At 36.8% G+C, this 20,886-nt stretch overlaps 1 protein-coding gene across 1 annotated transcript in view; it reads left to right on the forward strand.

The window, feature by feature from the left end:
* The first annotated feature begins 802 nt into the window (after nucleotides 1-802).
* Nucleotides 803-20,886, forward strand: part of LOC140242677 (uncharacterized) — a 33,909-nt gene continuing 13,825 nt past the window's right edge. Inside the window, exon 1 of the mRNA XM_072322435.1 lies at nucleotides 803-901. The gene's annotated coding sequence lies outside the window, so the exon portion shown is untranslated. The remainder of the gene's footprint in view (nucleotides 902-20,886) is intronic.

Here is a 20,886-nt window from a genome sequence, read left to right on the forward strand (position 1 = left end):
TCTAAAATTTCAAGGAAAAAAACATGTGTTTGTATATCTTACAGTCAAATTGAATTTCACACAATCACAGATGTCTCATAGCTTGCTTTAATTTATATTCCTAGATTTTTTTTCCTAACTGTTGCCATTGTCTTTGTTTTTATTCACAGAATTCATTTAAAAGCTGCAGAAAACTGCTTCTCAAAAATGTCCAGCCAGTAAAACGTGACTGACTTAACAGTATAGCCTGAGCTTTCGATAGCAGAATCTTCGTCAAAGGCAAAATGACAAACATAAAGGGTAAGCAGACACTTAATGGACTATAACATAACATGCACTACACGGGAGGGGCTGGGGAAACAGAATGATGAAGAAAGGGGTGTGTCGGGTGTCAAAAGCAGGGAGCCAATCAGGACGAAAGCAACGGAAAGTGAATGGAGTGCGCGAAATAAAAAAGAAAGGTACCTAAAGGGCAAGTGGGTGGATGGGCCATGTCGGGCTATGTTCATGGTTTTTGTACAATACAAAACACATAATGGCCTCTTTTGATAAATACCTCAAATCGTGATGGTGTTGAACTTTCGGGGAACTAAATTGCCAAGAACTTGGATCTTGCCATTCGACGTATCACGGAACCAAATTCGACTCTCGCATTAATGTGAGCTATCACTATCGCGATCCAGCGCTACGCGGCACTTCCACGTGTAGTGCTCGTCGGGTACCAATACGACGTGCGCGTCACAAGAAGTGAAACGGAATTGCTTCCATCTAATATTTCCCGTCGTACAATATCGATAACAATTCCATTGGAGCTCAACTTGACGATAGACCCTCACTGGAATCGGTTCGACTGGAAGAATTCGAGCGACGGAGTGCTGAGTGTTTTGGTGTGTCCTGGTCCATTCGGACGTAACCAGTAACGGTAAATAATGTACTTTAACAAGCCCTTTGGCTCTTACTGTATTTCTTCATTGTGAATGTATGCTTTCTCCACCTTTTGAACATTTTATCATGTGCATCGAGGTGACGCGAAGTGAAAACTCTTCTCTTGTTATAAAATAAATCTGTTTAGATAGAGATGAAGAAACTCTTCAATATGCCTGTTTCAAGGCGTATAAAGGTAGCACAATCTATACTCTCTATTAACTCTACAGGTCTTGATGTACAGACTTCCGATCCGCCAATGCCACTGCCAAAGATGCTATATAGAATGTGGTTGGTATCTTGTTTAATTCACTCTTCCAAAATAGCTTATACTACATGTTGAGTCATTTCATGTTGCTCGTGAAATCGACCGCTTTTACAACTTCCTGTTAGCAACTATGATGGTAGGGCATTTCTTTCTCTCTCTCCCTCTCTCTTTTTAGTTTTTGAATGTGGTTCGTGATAATACCATTTTTAACTGGCATATGGCACTCGGGTGCTTTAGACCACATCGACTTTCTGTCTGAATAGATATTATGAACATTACACTCTTCTTGTTGTGTTACACTAGCGATTTTATTTTGTTGAGATTCTCGATGGAGGAAACTAAAATTGTGACTTCAGATATCTTCGTCTCGGTGTCCGCTAGAATCTGAAAGATCGTTTTAAGAATTTATGCAAACTGTGCTTTCAAATTGATGAGTTGATTGATGAGTCTCGGGTGATTATAATGTCGGCTTACATCCCAGCATGTCTCTGTGTTTATATTGCTGTTAACCAAAAAAAAAAGGACAAAAGAATAGACTGATGTGATTTGATCCTTGGTCTCTTATCTTAGATAAGTGCGTTACGATACAAACATTGCAGTTCTTCTTCTTCTTCTTCTTCTTCTTCTTCTTCTTCTTCTTCTTCTTCTTCTTCTTCTTCTTCTTCATTGTAATCTCTCTCTTCCACTCATGAAGATTCTTGCAGTGGAAAGTGGGTGTGTTTGTTTCGCCAAGGAAGTGAAGTGCCGAGTGTCCTATTCACATACGTATGGTGCAAGTAAAAAATATTCCAGAATGATTCTATGTTTGGGTTTAGGCACTGCATTTTGTTAGTATTCGAAGAGCTTGCAACCAAACATTTGCCAAAAGGCGCTAAATCCATTGGGAAATTATAGATTTAGCGCCTTTTGGAAGCAAGCTCTTCAAATTTCGACGAAGTGCTTCTGCGGACAGAGCCTTTACTACATCTGTTGGTAGACAGTAAAGAGTTCCTTGTACGCAAGGTCCTCGGGAAGAATGGTTGCTATGCCTGTGTGGTTCAGTATCATTATCTGGCGAATAATACAGGAATTCATCATTCGTGGCATGTCTTCTTACACTCAGACATCAATACAGATATCCAGCACATTAAAAAAAAAATCAAGTCTATCAAAAAACAATATGATTTATTGGCATTAATATCTCATTTAGATACCATCTCCTCTATACTTAGGCTGTATATTTCTTTCGGCTGTTGAGTAGTCGCCTCTTGTGTGTTATTGCATTCTTTTTTAATGTGTTTATTCTCGTGGGTATATATACATACACACACACACACACATATATATGTATATATATATATATATATATATATATATATATATATATGTGTGTGTGTGTGTGTGTGTGTGTGTGTGTGTGTGTGTGTGTGTGTGCGTATATTGAGTAAGTTGTCCACGTGTTGGCGTGATAATATCATCAAAAACAAAACTGAAACAAAGTTCATGCTGTATTCACCAACAGTATATTTCGGCACAAGTGTTGATACTGAGAGAACAATAACAATTGTTATTATTCTCTAAGTATCAGCACTTGAGAAAGAGCGATTCTTCGAATCGCTCGAATATTTGTGTGCCGAAATAAACTGTTAGTGAATACAGTATGAACTTTGTTTCAGTTTTGTTTTTGATGATTTACATATATGCATATATATATATATATATATATATATATATATATATATATATATATGTGTGTGTGTGTGTGTGTGTGTGTGTGTGTGTGTGATATATATATATGCCCTATATAGATATAGATACATATTTCCAATGACCCTCATGTCTTTTTTTATCGCTTCTGCAAACTTACTACTTCGGCCCTCCTCTTTTTCTCTTAGCAAATAACCCCCATATACATGCATCCTTTTCATTATTTTCCCTCCGGCATCATCCTTGCCCCGTGTATCCCCTGTCGCTCCCGGTGCTCTCATGTTTTGTCTGACCTCATCCATCACAAGGAATTCCATAGCATTAGCAGCCAGTCTTCAGCTCCTTCTTCCAGTGGGAGCATCACGGTACAGCTGACAAGGCTCTGTGACTCTTAAACCGAAGGTCCGGAGTTCGAGTCTGTTTTGGTGTTGTCATGTTACCTGCACAAAAAATGTCATACCCTCAGTCGCGGTCCTTGGTGATGTTAGTGGTAGCTAGACCATGATAATGGCGATGATACAGATCAACAGGGAGGAGTTCCTGTGGCTCCTTAATTCAATTTATGCAAAGGAGTGTTGTATAGTTCAAGCCATGATGAGAGTAATGAAGACAGTGGTCTTTACCCTACTCAGATGTAACATTGTGGCGCATCTGCAACGATTTTGCGACTGTTACACATAACAGGTGTACTGAAACCAATCACTTGCGCACCTCATCCGTTTATGATCGTATGGAGACTATATGAATAAGGTTCAACTTTGCACATCTACAAGTACGTGAGACACAATTGTAGCACTTTTATGGGTGCAACTTTGCACCTTTCAGACCAGTGAGCACCTTTGAAGGTGCAGCTTTGCACCATTCTGGTCTGAAAGGTGCAAAATGGCACGCGTAAAGGTGCTCCCAGTGTCCCACTGGTTAAGGTGCAGAGTTGAACCTATTTTTCTTTAGAGTGTGAAATGAAGAATCGATGACAAAAATCGACTACCAGGATTTATAATTCTAGAGTGTGTAACCTACAGATTGGATGCCACGGCACCACAGAATTTCAGCACAAGAGGCTCTAATTTCATTGATGCTCTTGTCATAAATATAGCTTGCCGGTATGAGTGGGAGAGGAAATCATTTGAAGTATTGGGCATTCTTACTGCCGAGGGACGTAACTCCACTTCCCTTTAATATCAAAGACCACATTGTACTAATGTGAAAGGAAGGTTAATTGCATGCATTGCATCACCGTGTTACACCAACCGGATCTCTTGGTGAAGAAAACCCCTTACTGAATTAAAAAAAAAAAGAAATTGAAGGCGAGAATATCAAAAACAAACACTACTAGAAAACTAGACAAAAGAACGAAAAACAAACCTGGATCTACTGTTTCACATTTTGTTAAGTCACGCGTGATGGGAACCTTTTTACTTCAAGCTCTGTCGTGAACTCGTGATGTCTGAAATTTGCTTGGGAAAAGGGGCGAAAACAGAGCAAATGGTAGACGGCAAAAGATAACAAGTAGACTTGCTAAGGGGGTAAACGCTGCATTTTTTAGTACAGATATCCTACTTGGCACAGATGTTCCCTAGGGCAAATGAAAAATTTTCATCTAAAGAGACAATCTGTATCTATGCCAATAAGCCTTAATTTGCATAATTTATGCAGAAATAAATATAAGAATCATTTAAAAATACATATGCATCCAGCAGAAGTACCTAATTTGGTAGAAGTATTCTATAGAGTAAGTGGAAACATTCCTGCAAAAATTGATTTCATACCTATTTAAATAAACATAAAATTTGCATAATTATACAAGTTATTGTGCAAAAATCTGCATTTTTGAAAGAATTTCTAATCTATTAAGCACTGGATCTTGTAGAACAAAGTTTGAACCTGGGATGGATGTTCCTTGGGTCAAAACCAAGTGATTCATCTAAAGAGACAAACTGTCTCTATGCAAACAACCTGTTATTTGCATAATATGCATATCAAAATCTACACGTAGATAATCAGAACTAACAAAAAGCAATTATGTGACAATGTCTTAAATCGCTTTGAACTTAACATCCAAAAAGCTAATAGAATAAGACAATATTCTCACAACAACACTTTTCAGTAGCTTAAAGTTGTTTCCATATTATTTAATCAACTTAGGTATTCTATGCATGAATTACATTAATAAGTATACAAGACGTGAAATTTCCAAACATGATCTTTGAAATGATTTTTACTATCAATTTTCCCTCATTGCATAAATGCTTTGCAGGGTGGGAAAAATAGCAATCGATAGTGACACTCTTTAAATATGATTATGCAAATATAAAAGTTGGGTCTACATAGGAACAGATGCAAATCGGAACAATATTGCTTACAAAAGGATTGTTTTTCCCTTGCAAACACAACTGAGGTCATGGTTAGAAATCATTACAAAAATCACTACAATAGTGAAAGTGTATATTCTGATTTTCATTGTGTTTGTAGGCACCCAAGCGAATAAGGGGCTTTTTATATCAAACTGATTATAAACTTGTGTAAATTCTGTGGATTATGTGGATTAAGGGTATCTGCACACATTATGAACTTAGAAGCTTGAGTTTAGAAACAAAGTCTGTTTCTGGAAAAAAAAAAACACAAACCGTTCCCTCAGTATACTATGAGCTGCTATGGCATGGAAACTATGCTAGGAATATACACAATAACATTTTGATAAGGCAATAATTTATGCAAAAATTGTCATGTGAACAATAATCTTAGTCTCTGACTGAAAATCAGTAAATTTCAACAATAAATCAAAGCAGAAATAATATGTTCATTGCCATTAAAGTGTATTAGAAGGCGTTCACAATTAGGATGTGATTTGTCAACAGATCGTCACATGCTATTGTTTACGAGGATCGTAAATATCATATTCTCCCTGTTTGAGATCGTTTTCCCTTGGGTAATGTAACTCCCTGGCGGTCCAAAGAATGTTGTATTCCACCACATACCAGCTAATACTTGTATAGATGATTATGACCTACATGATCTTGAAGCTTTTTCCAAAAAAAAAAAAAAAATCACATAGTTATGTTAACTTATTTTGTGTATAGATGTCAAAGGTTGAATAAAAAAAAATACACAGGTAAAAGTGTAAAAGGTAAGAATGTCAGAGGTTATACATGTGTATACATCAAACTTAACTTTCATACATTAAATGCAATGACGGTGATGACTATACCATGTCACTGACTTCCATGTCCTTTCCTGCTCATCAAGAGGAAACAAAAACACTTGAGAGGAGAGGGCTTAACATTTTTTCGATAATGAACAAGGGTATCACTGTCAGGAAAGAACATGCACAAATATGTACTAAGTTTCATGATACCTTAATTCACTTTCAAGATATGGAAGAAAAAGTGAAATATAGCACTTTCATCAGAGTTTTGACCTTTTGGCAGGAAATTTCCCAGAGAATCTTCATTAGGTAATACATGTGTATATTAAGTTTCAAGAAAAATCCTACAAGCATTGCAAAAATATCAGGGAAATAGTGAAATTTTGAGGGCTCAATTGACCTTGATCTTTGACCCTTGACCTTTGACAAATGACCTCTAAATTCCCTAGCATATCCCTGCCAGTACCAAGTTTCATGAAGACACCTTGAACCATTTGCGAGATACAGAGACAAAAGTGAAATTTTAACATTTTCACCTGACCTTTGACCTTTGACCTCTTGACCTGAAACTCTGAAGAATCTTATTTTGGTATGTGTATATATATATATATATATATACATAGTACATGTATGCAGTCACTAAGTTTCAAGAAAATACCTTCAGCCATTGCATAGATATGGGGGAAATAATGAAATTTTAGTATTGAACTTGAACTTTTTGACCTTTGACTTCTTGCCGATTTTACTTAAAAACTGCTTAATTAATTGCCCCATCATACGTCATCTTTGGACCAAGTTTGGTGAAATTTGCTTAATCCCGTCTTGAGTTATCACGTAAACTGAAACAAGTCGACCTTGACCATTGACTTCAGGTACATTCGGGTATTAATATGCACAATATGCTAATTAGATGGTATTTGCATAGAGAAATAGTGTTTTGAAACTACAAACGAGAAATAATGTTTTGACATTACAAACCATTTCCTTTTGACTAAAGGATATTCATAATACTTTGGTAGTTTATATCATAAAATGTTCTTATACTGTAAGAAAAACTAAATGTTTTTACTTTACTTTCTTTAGTAATTATGTAAATTAGCTGGTAATGATGGTTCAATTATTCAAATTCTTTTCTCATTTTGTTTCATAGAGTGTTTCTGAAGGGTTATATCTATCTAGGAAGAGATTTAAGGGGGGTTTCATTGTTTACGAATCAATTTGAATAAATCGCATAATTATGCAAATTTTATGTTTATTTACATAGGTATGAAATCAATATTTGCAGGAATTGTTTCCACATACTCTATAGAATACTTCTACCAAATTGGGTATTTCTGCTGCGGGATGCACATATATTTTTTAACAATTTTTATATGTATTTTTGCATAAATTATGCAAATTAAGGCTTATTTGAATAGATACAGATTGTCTCTTTAGATGGAAAAATTCCATTTGTACCGAGGAACATGTGTGCCAAATAGGACATTTGTACTACAAAATGCAGCGATCACCCCTTTTCTCGCCCTTAGCAAGCCTACTAGATAGCGCTCGTCTTGTTGCACAGCAAGTTCGCTCATGCGTTTCGAGCGCGTCGTATGCTGCCTCACCCGCAGCCGAAACAAAGATGAATCAATCACTTAATTAAAGTACCTCATCACAGCTATAGCTTGAGTAGAATATTATATCCAATTTTCAAAGGAGACAGAATAGGCTCTGTAATGCTATCATCACTGCGTGCAAGTTAAAAATAATGTGATGAATACGGACAAATAAAGCGATGAGATAAGAGTTTAAATTTTACTATGCCTTTACACTACGGCAATTACAATCGTAACATATTAGGCAAATTGAATTAGGTGTTTTAGTACGGCCTGCACAACTCTCCTTTGGTTTGTACATAACTTCATTAAAATTATAGTGTTTAATTGCCCTGTTCCTCAACTGTCATCAGTTGTAACAACTTTGTAAAGCACTCAATGCAAAGAATCTATTCTTATGATATTTCATTTCAAGAGAATGATACAATGCTGGGGATGGGAAGCTAGGACAATGACGTCATAGCCATCAAATTTGCATACTCAATTTTGACCAATCTGCCAGTATCGTGAAAGAAAAAGAATGTGAAGGAGTGAAATACAATATTTCCCTTATTTCGTGGGCGTATTCAATTTGACCAAAGCGACGTTATGGTGATAGTGACGCCAGAGCTATGCTTAAGAATAGTGCGGTGCTAACACCCGACGGATGTCTGGCTTGGTGATGCTCTGCGAATGCTATACGTACATGTATAATTATCATGCAGAATCTTGAGGGGATGGGTTGGTTGTAGTGCGGATATATATTATAAATAAACCCCTCAAAAAAGTCCTGCAATTCCAATTTGATGTATCATATTTCTCTAAAACTACATCATTTCATTCAAATGTGACACCGTAAGAAAACCTGATAAATTTTCTGTACAACGACAACTCATTTGTTTACATTATACATTCCTGGAATGAACAGTACGACTTAGTATGAGGAAAGGTCAAATGTGAAATGTTGCAAAATACAGCAAACGTGTTATGTCAAACAGTATAATTCTCATTTGCTTTGTCGTTTCAGGGAAGGAATGTGCTTGAAAAGAATGCATTATGAGATTATCATAAGATTCCAGCTTCATCCATGAATTAGAAATTGCAGTAGTACCTGCAGATTAAAATTAAACATAAAGGTTAACCAAACAGTCATCTAATGTCTGGGAAATGGGAGTTTTTGAAAGTGATTTCATTTCAGCATTGCCTATTCCAGTGGCCTTTTTTTCATCAAAACTGTACAATCAATAGCAGAATTGTCACGATTTTCACTTTTGATCTGTCTCCATACTCAGCTGTTTTGCACATTCCAAGAACACCCAATCATAGCAAGTGATGTGTCATTTTAAAGATAATTAATCAGGTTTTCTTATGATGCCATATTCAATGAAGATAATGCAGATATAAAGAAATATGATATATCAAACTTTAATTGCGGAACTTATTTTGAGGAGTTTATATACATATCCTCTCTCTCTCTGATATATCCTCTCATTGATAGGTAAAATTATAATTACCAATGAAATGGTGACACACATGTACAAATTCAAACGGCATCATTAGTACTATTCAGTTGCATTAAGGATAGTTATACATGTATATAATGAACGCAATTGTGACAGAAATGATTTTTAGTGATAACGCCATTATACTACCATTCTCGACACATTAAGCACACAATCATATTGATCTCGTTGCTTTCTCCCGATCCTAGACTTATTTAAAGTATCTCGCATGAACTGCACTAAACATACTAAACGGTAAGAATCTGAGCGATTAAGACGCATGCTGAAATTCTTTAAAATGTTCTTTACATGATTATCTATTCAAAATCAGTCAACGCATGATAATTAATTGACGTGCATGACATAATATACATGCTGGATTGTATAAACGGCTTGGTCCACATATACACCGCTAACTTGTTTTTGCATGTTTTTAACATCCGCTCTCAGTATTAGAATTACAATACTTTTTTCATGGTAGTTATGACTTCTATATGATACCACTATGAGACATCGTTTATTGATAAGTAAATAAGATTATTTGCAAAGAAAGGAGTTTGAGCTGTGCTATACAGAAAACCCGTTTGTCAACGTCAGAATAGCTACAGCGGCAAACAACCTGTTGCCATGGTAACGGAAGAAAGCCAGCGCCTCACGCAACAGAAGCTCAGATGTGAAGTATAATGTGTGTGGTGATTCTTCGCTCGCCAGTTGGTTTGTCCAAAAGCAAAGAAACGCAACGTTACGTCAAGCACGCATTCGTCTCATCCTTGGCATATATTCTCTGCGTGTATTTTATTCTCCCTTCGCTTTCCTTTTCTCCATATGTTGAGTAATGTCCCTTGATATCCCTACTGAACGTTGAAAAGTACGCACCGTAATGCAATGTATCACACTATCATATTACATATTGCGACACAATGGCACATCACATACGACCTACATTTTTTTATTCGAAAAACTCAATGTTGTTTTAATTTCCTCCAAGGTCCAGCTTGAGCATAGAATTCATTTTTCACTATAATAGAATGGTGAAAATATGTATGGTAGGAAAAAACTGCATGGAAGGTCAGAAACATTAATATGAATATCAATAGCAAGACTGCGAAAATAAGAAAAGAGATTTCTAGATTAACATAATAGGAAAAGATACAGAGGACAAGAAACAAAACCCCTTTGTAGAAGAAGTCATAAAATCCTACTTACTAGGCATCCGTCCAACAATGATCTATTAAAATCAGGGATAGCCGTCTACGTCAGAGACGTTTGAGAGACACTTGGACGTCTCCGATTTAAATCACTTTCATAGAAAAATCGAAGCGACTTTCCGGCTGCAAAGTTATTGATTCATGCATTATACGTTCCCTATATAGCCCTGTACATCCTGAGTTCTTTGACGAGGTAATGGCATCTTTTGGAGATAATAAGCTTTTCCCGTATTGTGAAATGATAACAAACAGGAACACTTTATAGATTTATTCTGCTTTCACGGACGAGAGGCTTCATGAAAAGCATTTATAAACAAGGACACGCATTTTCCTCGGATAATTGCTTACATAGAAAATGGTGGGATGAATAGAGAATATAGATAAGTTACACACTTGTTGTCAAGCGTGTTTGTGCTATCATATGAAGTACATCTGTGTCTGTCATGAAAGCATAATTCTGAATGCATAACCGAATATTCATGTTATCAAATTAGCTATTAAATTCTAGTATTACCGGAAGTATGTGAGATGAGTCGAATTCATTTCTTCAGTCTGGTTTCATATTGCAGTTATATGATGTCAAACTGTATTTTTCACAGCAAACTTAGGAATGGATATTAATGAATTATAGACATCAATTCTGAATTGTAAATAAACTCTAGTATGGTCATCAGAGTGAGGAAGAATAACCATGATGCATTTGGTTTGAGTTGCGACTTTGTTATGTAGGATAATTGTGAAAAGATGGCTAGATTCATAGCTTTAAGTATGATATTGTACGATTGCAATCCATGCTCATGGCGGCTTGGTAGTGCAATAGCAGCGCCCTTGAAAGGATGTTGTTTGGTGAAAGAAGGCCCTAGAAAGAGGAGAGTGAAGAAGGGAGACGTGGGAGAGTGTGAGGAAGGTAAATAGTGAGAATTGAACTGCAGCGGTGAGCAGGAAGTTGAGGTATCACTGAGGGAGATTGGGGAATATACAGGGCCGGCGCAGTGTTTTATAAAAAAAGGTCTTCAGAGAAAACACATAACCTTACCGCCAGATCTATATCTATTTCTATTTTAGTGCCACTTACGTACTTCCGGGTTGAAAAAAAAAGTGTGGGGGCCCAAAGTGATGACACCTTATGTATTCCTTTGTATGGTGCACAAAAAGTGTGGGGGCCCTAGCCCCAACGGCCCCCACGGCTGCGCCGGCCTTGATATATAGACAGGGACAGTTGTAAGGAAGAAAAGAGTGAGAATCAAGTGAAGGGTTCGGAAGGCGTTGGGAGAAGAAAGATGAACCAGAAAGGAGGGAGGAGAGGGGAAAGGGTATAAGGGGATGGTTAGAAAATCATGGAGATTAGAGAGAGAGAGAGAAGTGATGAAGATGTGAAATTTCGAACGATGTTTCAACAAATAATTCTCACAAAGAGAGTATCTAAAGAATCAAACGTGAAAACTCCGATGAATTAATCATGACACGAAAAGGTCCTGGTTTGATCTAGTTTATTTTTTTTTTTTATGCTCAAAGAAGTTGACTTGCATATTTTAACATTTCTTGTGGTTAGAGTACAATGGAAAGCTGGTGACTTTTTGGGCTAACCTTTGCTACCATGTGTTAAATAAGTAACAACAGCCTATCACAGTTCACGTTCTAAAAAAAAAAAAAAAAAACAAGTAAAGATGTTCTAAATATTTCACTATTTTGATTTCAATATTAAAAAACGTAATACGCAACACCCACAGGTAGAGGAGGGACTTTCATCCAAGTATCTAAAACAAACCCAGAAAAAGAAACATCAGCACGTAATCCATTTTTTTCTGCTTTGTGTATTTTTCATTTGTTTGTAGGCATTGCTCATTGGTTTCTGAATTTATCTTCGCGGACATTTTGTTAAAAAGCATAAATGGAAATCATCTTATGCAACTACAGGTGCACAAAAATGTTACGATATGAATCGATGTTTAGAAATGCCTCCTTGAGGCTCCGTCTGGGTATAGTATCTACACTCATTAATAGGCGCGGTTTGACGTATCATAGTAAACTATATCAAAAATATTTAAGTGCTTTGATTATTATTCATCTCTTGACGCTTAATTTTTGACTGTTCCGACAAGATGTGCCAAAAGCCTCAAAGATCTTAAGGTTATTCCTATCATAGACAATTATCGACGATTGCCTTTCACGCCAGAAATAAAGTAAATAAAGTGATGTAAAGTCGTTCACCTTTCACGAACGAACTTTTGTGAATGACCTACCCCTTCCCAGCTTCACAAGACCCTGATAACATATCGATTGAGTAACATGTAAATGTTTACATACTTGGAATTGCGATGGGGAAAAAAAGAAAACACACACACACACAACGACAAACAAACCACGACGTATCTCGGAAATAGGGCATGGTTCAATAACCGATCTAAAACCAATAATTTCTTCATTAGTGTTGTGTATTTTTTTTTATTTTTTTATTTTTTTAGAAGTGGAAGCACTGCTTGGTGTATAGTGGATGAAATCTCTTGACCTGTAGAGAAGAGATCGTGCACTCGAATGGAAACATTCGTTGACAAGATGAAGAAACTCACATTTCTCCTCTTAAGACAGGTGCAAAAATCGCTACCAGGCAATTGGGAGAGGGGGGGGGGGGATTGATGGTAGCGCCTTCTGGAAGATCACTATTATAAGTGAAAGAAGATGCCGTGAGTAAATCGAAGTCATACTTTTGCAATCTATACCTGCTGCTGCTTAGATTGCAAAGTATTGGTTTTAGTTTTCATCAACTGGATCATTCTTATGTCCGTCAAGTCTCAGGAAGGTTTCTTCGGTTGTCGGAAACATCCATTGTTAGGATTGGAGTTAGATTGAACGTGTTTATCAGTCGGTGTCAAGGTGTAGACATCACATCCATGAATACATTTGGAGTATCTTGGATGAAAGAATATAAAACATGTTCATTGTGTCGTTAAAAGACACGTTTTGAGATAACAGTCATAACCTTTCTGTAGTCATAATATATTGTGTGATGAAAGAACAACGCAGAGATTGCAAAAGACAATCTTATCTTTAGCAAATAATTTAATAATTTGATTCTCAACAGCTCCGATGCCAAGTTCCATCTGCGGATGTATGATTCTGTGAGAACAGGTTATACCTTAGGTAAACTTGTTTGCGGATGCGGGCAATGTTATGATGCATTGAGGTAGGGTAACCTGGCATACTTCATAGCTTTGATTTGCGCATGTGCAGATATTGGTAGTCTGTGGTTTGTAAGGTGAAAGGTTATAATCCAAAGTAAGATCTACCACTCATGCACTTTGATCTAGACGCACAATTATTAAAAAATACATTGTTCAACATTTATTTACATGCTCAAATATATGGATAGCTTTCCGTGAGTAGGGTAGGACACTTGATATTGAGTTTTTCAGTTTACCTATTCCCATTTCACATCACAATATTGGACATGCTGGAACATTCAAATTCATGAAATTCTTCCGTCGAGAAAAAACACTGATCAATTCAGTGGTTATTACGTCGATATAGGGCAATTTGTCAAACAGTTGCAATGCTGGACCATACTTTGCAGCATTCTTGGGCCAGTCTCTAAAAAAAAAACGTGCTGGTTGTCAGGAACAACATCTGGAAGGTGTATACGAGATTTGAATCATAGCTTGTTATTCCTTTGTGTGCAGTGAGCGCCGACTGTCACAGTATAACCCACAGTTGTGCCGTCCCAGGTTACTTAGGGAAAACAGTTAATATGTATGTCCGTCTTTAGCTAAAAGAAATTGACATATATAAATGAAATTACAATGATTTGTTTAAAGAGATCGCTCTGATTGAGTATCAGTTTTGGATCTACTTCACTGAGGATTTTGTAAGCTCATATCTGTCTAATTATTTTCCCACTGTGATCGTTAAACCAATTTTCGAGAGAAACTAATACGAACCCCGAGAGAAACATACAGCTTATAAAAATCTGGAAGGGGGGCATTTCATGAAACTTTTCTTCGGATTCTTTTTGTTTTGTTTCTGACAAATTTGCTTTCAGCCAATCAGATGCAAGGATTTCTGCAGCTTATAAAAGTTTGTCAGAAAGAACCCTGACAAAACATTTGATGAAATACCTTCTACCCCCTAGACTATCGATGTAATTGCTCGTGATTCTTGTGTGACGACATAATACGCCCTGAAAAGTTTGTTAACCTCGCTCTATTGTAGTTCTTTATTTGACAGGTGCTGATCAACACAACACACGCATGAGCACACACACACACATACACACACGCACACACACACACACACCACACAAATAAATGCACGGAAAGTTTCGTTGACTCATAAAGACCTAGAATAAGTAAAAAAAAAAAAGACACGAAACAGGACAGGAAAACAACAGTAATTTGCTGAATGCCTCCGTATGTTGCGGTTTGCACATGTACAATCAAGGGTGTGCTATCTCGTATAATGGGCGTACTTGAAATCCGACATTTCCGCTATTGGTGCAGTAAGGTCTAAAATTAACGTGGCATCCGAAGTCCTTTTGGCATAATGAAAATAGGAGCGAAACATGATAATTATTATTATTTGCTGAGACAATTAATTGCTTTCAAGCTTTTTTTTTAGCCATTTGTCATGTAGATTCTATTGAGAGGAAAGCAATTACCAATAGTAGGCATACATCATAAGAACGAATAAGATATCCCTGTGATAGTTTTTCTGCCTCTTTAGCTGGCAATCGAACTTTCAATCGTTGACGCACAGTAAAATAGGAAATAGTGCGCTGTATTATTTGTTGCGCGCATTGAAATTTCAATTTCTTTACTTTTTTGTCCACTGATTTCAATTAACCCTCTAAGCGCCATGCTTAGTTCCTGTCCTTCGATTTATATGTGCAATTTACTCGCTGACATAGAAAGGGTAAAAGGCAGCCAGTGAATTAGGAGAGTTACAAATGAGTCGTATCGAATCTTTCACTCATAATCTCCCTGTAAAAATATTAATCGCCAACATAGTTCTCTTACGGGGGCATGTTTTACATGTTCCCACATACATAAGTAGGTTTCTGTTTGTAGGTTTTAAGCGAATTTTCAACAGTGAAATCTAAAAGGTACATGAAATTCGATTCTATTGGGGGCAGTCTTCAACAAAAAAAAAAAAAAAAAAAAAAAAAAAACCAGAAGAGAAAATAGAGCAAGTATTAAATAGGACATAAAAATGAACTTGACAAACAGCCTGCAAATATAGCATGTTATGTAAAATGTTAATAAAATAAATGAAAATAGGTATAGATTTATTACGTTGAGGAGTATCAAACTGTAGATATCATTTTACGTACTGTTTGTCAGTCGGATCGATGTAGAAATATAACAAACATATTTTGATTCCTTTGTGTTTGTCCCGCTGATATTACGAAGAACGGAGATGCGGTGATGTTCAGTGATAGTGACAAGTAAATCATCCCAGAACTATCTCTTTGTCATGTAGGGCTGGTATCAGTGAAAACCGAGTAAAGTTCGTACTTTCTACTTAAGGTCACCTATTGGCCTAGATACTCGTACTCGAGTGCGTCATCTGGTCGTACGGCGATGTTTTGCCCTGTCAGCCTGTGTGTGGGTTTGTGTATGGGTGTGTGTGTGTGTATGTGCGTCTCTGTGTGTGTATGCGTGTGTGTGTGTGTGTGTGTGTGTGTGTGTGTGTGTATGTGTGTTTGTGTGTGTTTGTGTGTTCAGTGACATCATCCTCTCGTACCGTCTCTGTTGCAGATATCCGCGGTCATAGCTCCCCACAAGTTATCATGTCAACTTGCCTACGATTCGAATAAACAAAGCGATAGTAGCTAATCGTTTTTATAAAACTGTTTTTTTTTTATTAAACTCTTTCTATCGTATTTTACGGTGAATGCAGTTACTATAGCAGAAACGGAAATACTCGCAGTTGATTGGCTGCTGCCAAGTTATCACCATGGTGACTACAATGAAGTTCCAGTTATTGCTATGGTGACGGGCCGCTCTTGCGTACCGGCTAAGATTCTGAACGTATAATTACGACGTTATCTTCAATTCCTTTGCTAATAATATTTTCATATCTCTACTGCCTTTTTACTTCAACTTATTTATGTATATACACGTGAGGTCTTGTAAAACTGATGAAATGTGCCGCCTCCTTATCATTTTGGTGAGTGTAGGCGTGATCTCTGCTTTTCTCACCATTTCATGGTCAGTTAAGAACGCAATATACACAATTCGAACCAAAGTTTAACTACTAGGTCAATATGTGTTAAGTTGAAAATTATGCGTATTAGATTACTTTTTCGTGTTTGTATGTCTGTTTATTTGGTGGATGCCGTAGTGCAAATTGTATTCACTGTTCAAGATGAAATTAGTAAACAAAGTGAAATAAATTTAACAGATCGTTGAGAAGAGGTTACATAAATCGTTTATTCGTTTCGTCACAAATGCGACTTCGCAATAAATAAAGCCATTAAATTGCAATGATACAACGGGCTTCAACGCACATCCAGTCTCAAAAGATTTCTCAATTTCTTCATGTGTGTATTTTCTCCATCCATCTCCCTCTCCGTTTTAATTTATGCCTTAAAGGTAGGGGATACCTTTTACAGAACTCCCAAAATGCAGCAAAACATTAAATATGAACCTCAGGGGACTTGTTTAGGCCACTGCTTAGAAATTTGGAAGTCAACAGTTATCTACAATTTGAATAATGCACAAAACTCAACTACTCAGTAGTTCTGTGTGTCAGCCACACTTAAGCCTTTTTGTTGCAGTCTTCTGTATTTTTTTAATCTATAAACACAAATCTAAAAGTATAAGAGCTGATGTAATAACATATAGAGTGTGTGGCAAGAATGTATATAGAAATGTTTGTAAGTTTTGATGAACTTTATTCACAAAATATACATGATGGACACACATGCAGTGCAAGGGTCTGCAAAGGTAGCCTAGTAATGTACTGGAATTTACGGTGAGCCCCGAAAAGAATTCAATTCAAAATCTAACGGTCAATAAAAATGTACTAAATGTTACCTTCCACTTTCAATACTTTATGGGAGTTTCTAAAATGATACTCTCTTCAACATACCACTGTGTTTATACAATTCTTCATTTAAGGCATGCAAATGGGATTCCCTACCTTTAAGGTGTTGATGAATTACACGGGTCGGGGGGGGGGGGGTATTCGAGAGAGTATAGAAGAGCAAACGTGCGCCGGCGACTTATTCATAGGCCTAAATTATCCACCTAGTCTTTTATGATTGATTCGAGACATAGATGCTTGAGGTCGTGAAGATGTCGATTCAGAAATAGACCCAAAATTGAGTTAATGTATAACTTTTATTCAAACACCAGTCGTGTTTACCTTTCTTGCACACCAAAGGGGATTTAATTTCCTTTTATATCAACTGGATGTGAAAAAAAAAAACGACGAAGAAGATTGGGATCTGAAATTAAAGAAATGGTCAATCATAAAAGACTAGACGTCAACGAACAACGCCATAATATAGATGTAGTGAATTCTATAAGACTTCAAAATAGACTTTTAATTGTATTCGAAATCGAATGTTGATGGGTCTTTTCTGACTACGGAACATGTATGTAAGTGCATAATTATAGTAATACGATATTATGAATAAATTGATTAATACAAATTAGCATGAACTTACGCTCAACATCACACAAAGCCACGCACGCGCCCGCGGACGCACACATCAAATATGTAACCCACACACACATTAGCACATAACTTACACACATACCTTTATGCAGTAAAGTACATTCATACACACATACATAACATAAATTATTATGACAATATAATTTATTCTTAAAAAGTCCCCAATGATTGACCCTCATACTCTATAAAGGGTTACAAGGATCCAAAACTTTGTTCGATGTACTTGCAAACAATGCTTACGATGATTAAACACACATCATTAAATAATGTTTATGCTATGTCCAAATTTGTCACGCGGATGAAACTGTGTTAAAGGGTAACTTGCTAAAGGCATGAACGCGTTTCTCCAGACGTTGCCGATTTAACGCTTTTATTGATGCCATAAACATTCCTTTTATCATGAAGTCTGTATCAGTCCTGGGTTTATCATTAACGCAAAAGGGCGTTGACTTACCCCAACTATACTCCCCTCAATCCCCTTTCCTCTTACTCTCTCCCAGTAATTCCTCCCCCTCCCCCCCCCCCCCCCCCTTCACGTCTTCATGTCTCATGCCTGCGGTGATTCTTTCTTGGCCCTGGTGCTGTACTATTCTGTGTATCATGGTTTTCTGGGGAATCTTTGATAAAACAATATAAAAAATGTCATCTTATAGTGAAGGTTGATATTGATAGCAGCTGGCTGATTAAGGCAAAGCCCCTCATCACAAACCTACCTGATCATGAGGCTGGATAAGTTTTTTTTTTCTTGAGGTTAAGGAGGTTACCTTTGTTTTGGTGTCCAGTCACAAACACACATGCTCTCACACACACACTCACACACACACAAATACATGCATGCATATATTATACGAAAAAACAAACAAACAAACAAAGAGACGCTGTAGTCTGGCCTTAAAAGATACTGAGCGGAGCTTGAGTAGGATCGATCCATCCCTATGCACACACTGTCTTTTGACGTGAAGCGTCGATCCACTCATATGCTAAGCAGTATCCATGACCAGGTCATGACCAGGTCATGACCAGGTCCTGTCGAGCATCTCCCAGAATTTGTTTTTGGAATACATATCTATTGGATGAAGTTATCCAAATATGTAAAAACCTTGCAAACAAACAATAAAAAATAGAAATGTAAGTAAGTTCAATTCAATTCAATTCAGTTCAAATTTATTTCCTTGTTTCGACAGAAACATAACTTACATTTCACTTCTTTAGTGAAGTTTCGTTACCGTATAGATTCCTAACATGAATGTCCGTACATGGGACTGGAAATCGTACGTCTTGTAAGTTTTGCAGTTAGAGATTGTATTCAGGTCACTAAAACTTTGTATCTTTCTTGTCTGGAATATCTCACACATCTTACTGAATCACGTGACATTGAATGTTGCATTGCTTCTCATTTTTTCTTTATTACTCTTTAAAAGGATGTTTTTGAAGTGCATGTTTATTTCTTGTCGATGTAGGAAATAACTGTCCCAATTCCGATCAAATTCAATCCGTTCTAAAAAAAAAAAAAAAGTATGTTCCACATTACATGCGTTGCTTTGTTTGAGTTCGTCTCGGGCTGACGCAGAGTCGGACAAAAGTGGCATGCGGATTAAAGTTTGATGAGTACAGGATGAACTTCACTGGTTGAAGACTTTTTACAGGAAATTTTCTGTGGGAGGACAAAATATTGGACCATGAAGGTGGCTTCTTCAATCTGTATGGGTCAATCGAAATACAAGTGATGGCGCTTTAGAGTCATCTTTTTTCTTGTCGGACATTGAGGGGGAGACCATAAAAGTGACGACTCACGTTCACACAGTGTTGACATTTACACGTGATAAGTAGGCGATACAATATTTGTGGGTGAGATTATGCGTTCTCGGCATGTTGAATCGCAAAAAGGTGACATAACCGATCACGTAGGCTACGTCAAGTCAAACACGGAAATCAGAGAGGGAATCGAACTTTGTGACATGCTGGCTTTGGAGTCAGAAACTGTATCGCGACTGGCTTTCTGAGTCTTTCGGTGATCCCTCCGCCTCTCTGGAGGAAAAGGAGGGGATATATCATAAATGTATATGAATAATATACACAATGAAGACTTGATCGCTTTCACAAAAATCAAACTTGATCGCGATCACACAAAGAGTTTGATCGCAAAGTAAGTTAATTACATTCTTGTTATTTTTGCGTCATTTGCCTTTCAAACTGCTAAGACAAAGAAAATGATAAGATATGACAGTAACTTTGATTCTTGATCATGACTTCAAGAAAATATTCCCTGATATTCAACAAGTTGGGTACGAGTGGAGAAGTTTATATCTAATGATGAAGTCACTCTATGAAGCCGTTTTTTAATCAAAATTATACATTTTATGTAGATATAATAATCATATATAGTTGTAATTATATATAAATATGTATATGTATAATCAGATGCGTGCATGTGTGTGTATATACATTATTTATTATGTGTCATGCATGTTTGCATATGTGTATAATATATGCGTCTATCCCATAAACTTAGAATGACAAAGTGGTTTAATTGTTTGATATAATGTATCACTTCCACATTTGTTTCTTAAACGGTACAATTATAGGAGCAAAATATAGCTATGTTCAAATCTGTATGTTGATTAGCACTATATTTTCCCCCGGTCAAAATGCCGGTACACACATACTTTCTTACCTGTTCATTTTAATAATAACTTGTTTTATCAACTCTATCGACAATAAAGACGAAAACTGATCCGAGATTACGTTCATTAAAAACAATCGCTAGTCCAAAGCAGCAGCCATTATACCTTAGACATTGTTGTTATGAAATTAATAGCTACCATCACCTCAGATGCGTCGCTAGTATAATAACACAATGAATTGATAGGTCTCTCCCGAACGAAATTTTGCACAGGTTCACGGAAGTAATTCACACCAA

The sequence above is a fragment of the Diadema setosum genome, chromosome 19 (assembly GCF_964275005.1).
Source record: "Diadema setosum chromosome 19, eeDiaSeto1, whole genome shotgun sequence".
Lineage (NCBI taxonomy): Eukaryota > Metazoa > Echinodermata > Echinoidea > Diadematoida > Diadematidae > Diadema > Diadema setosum.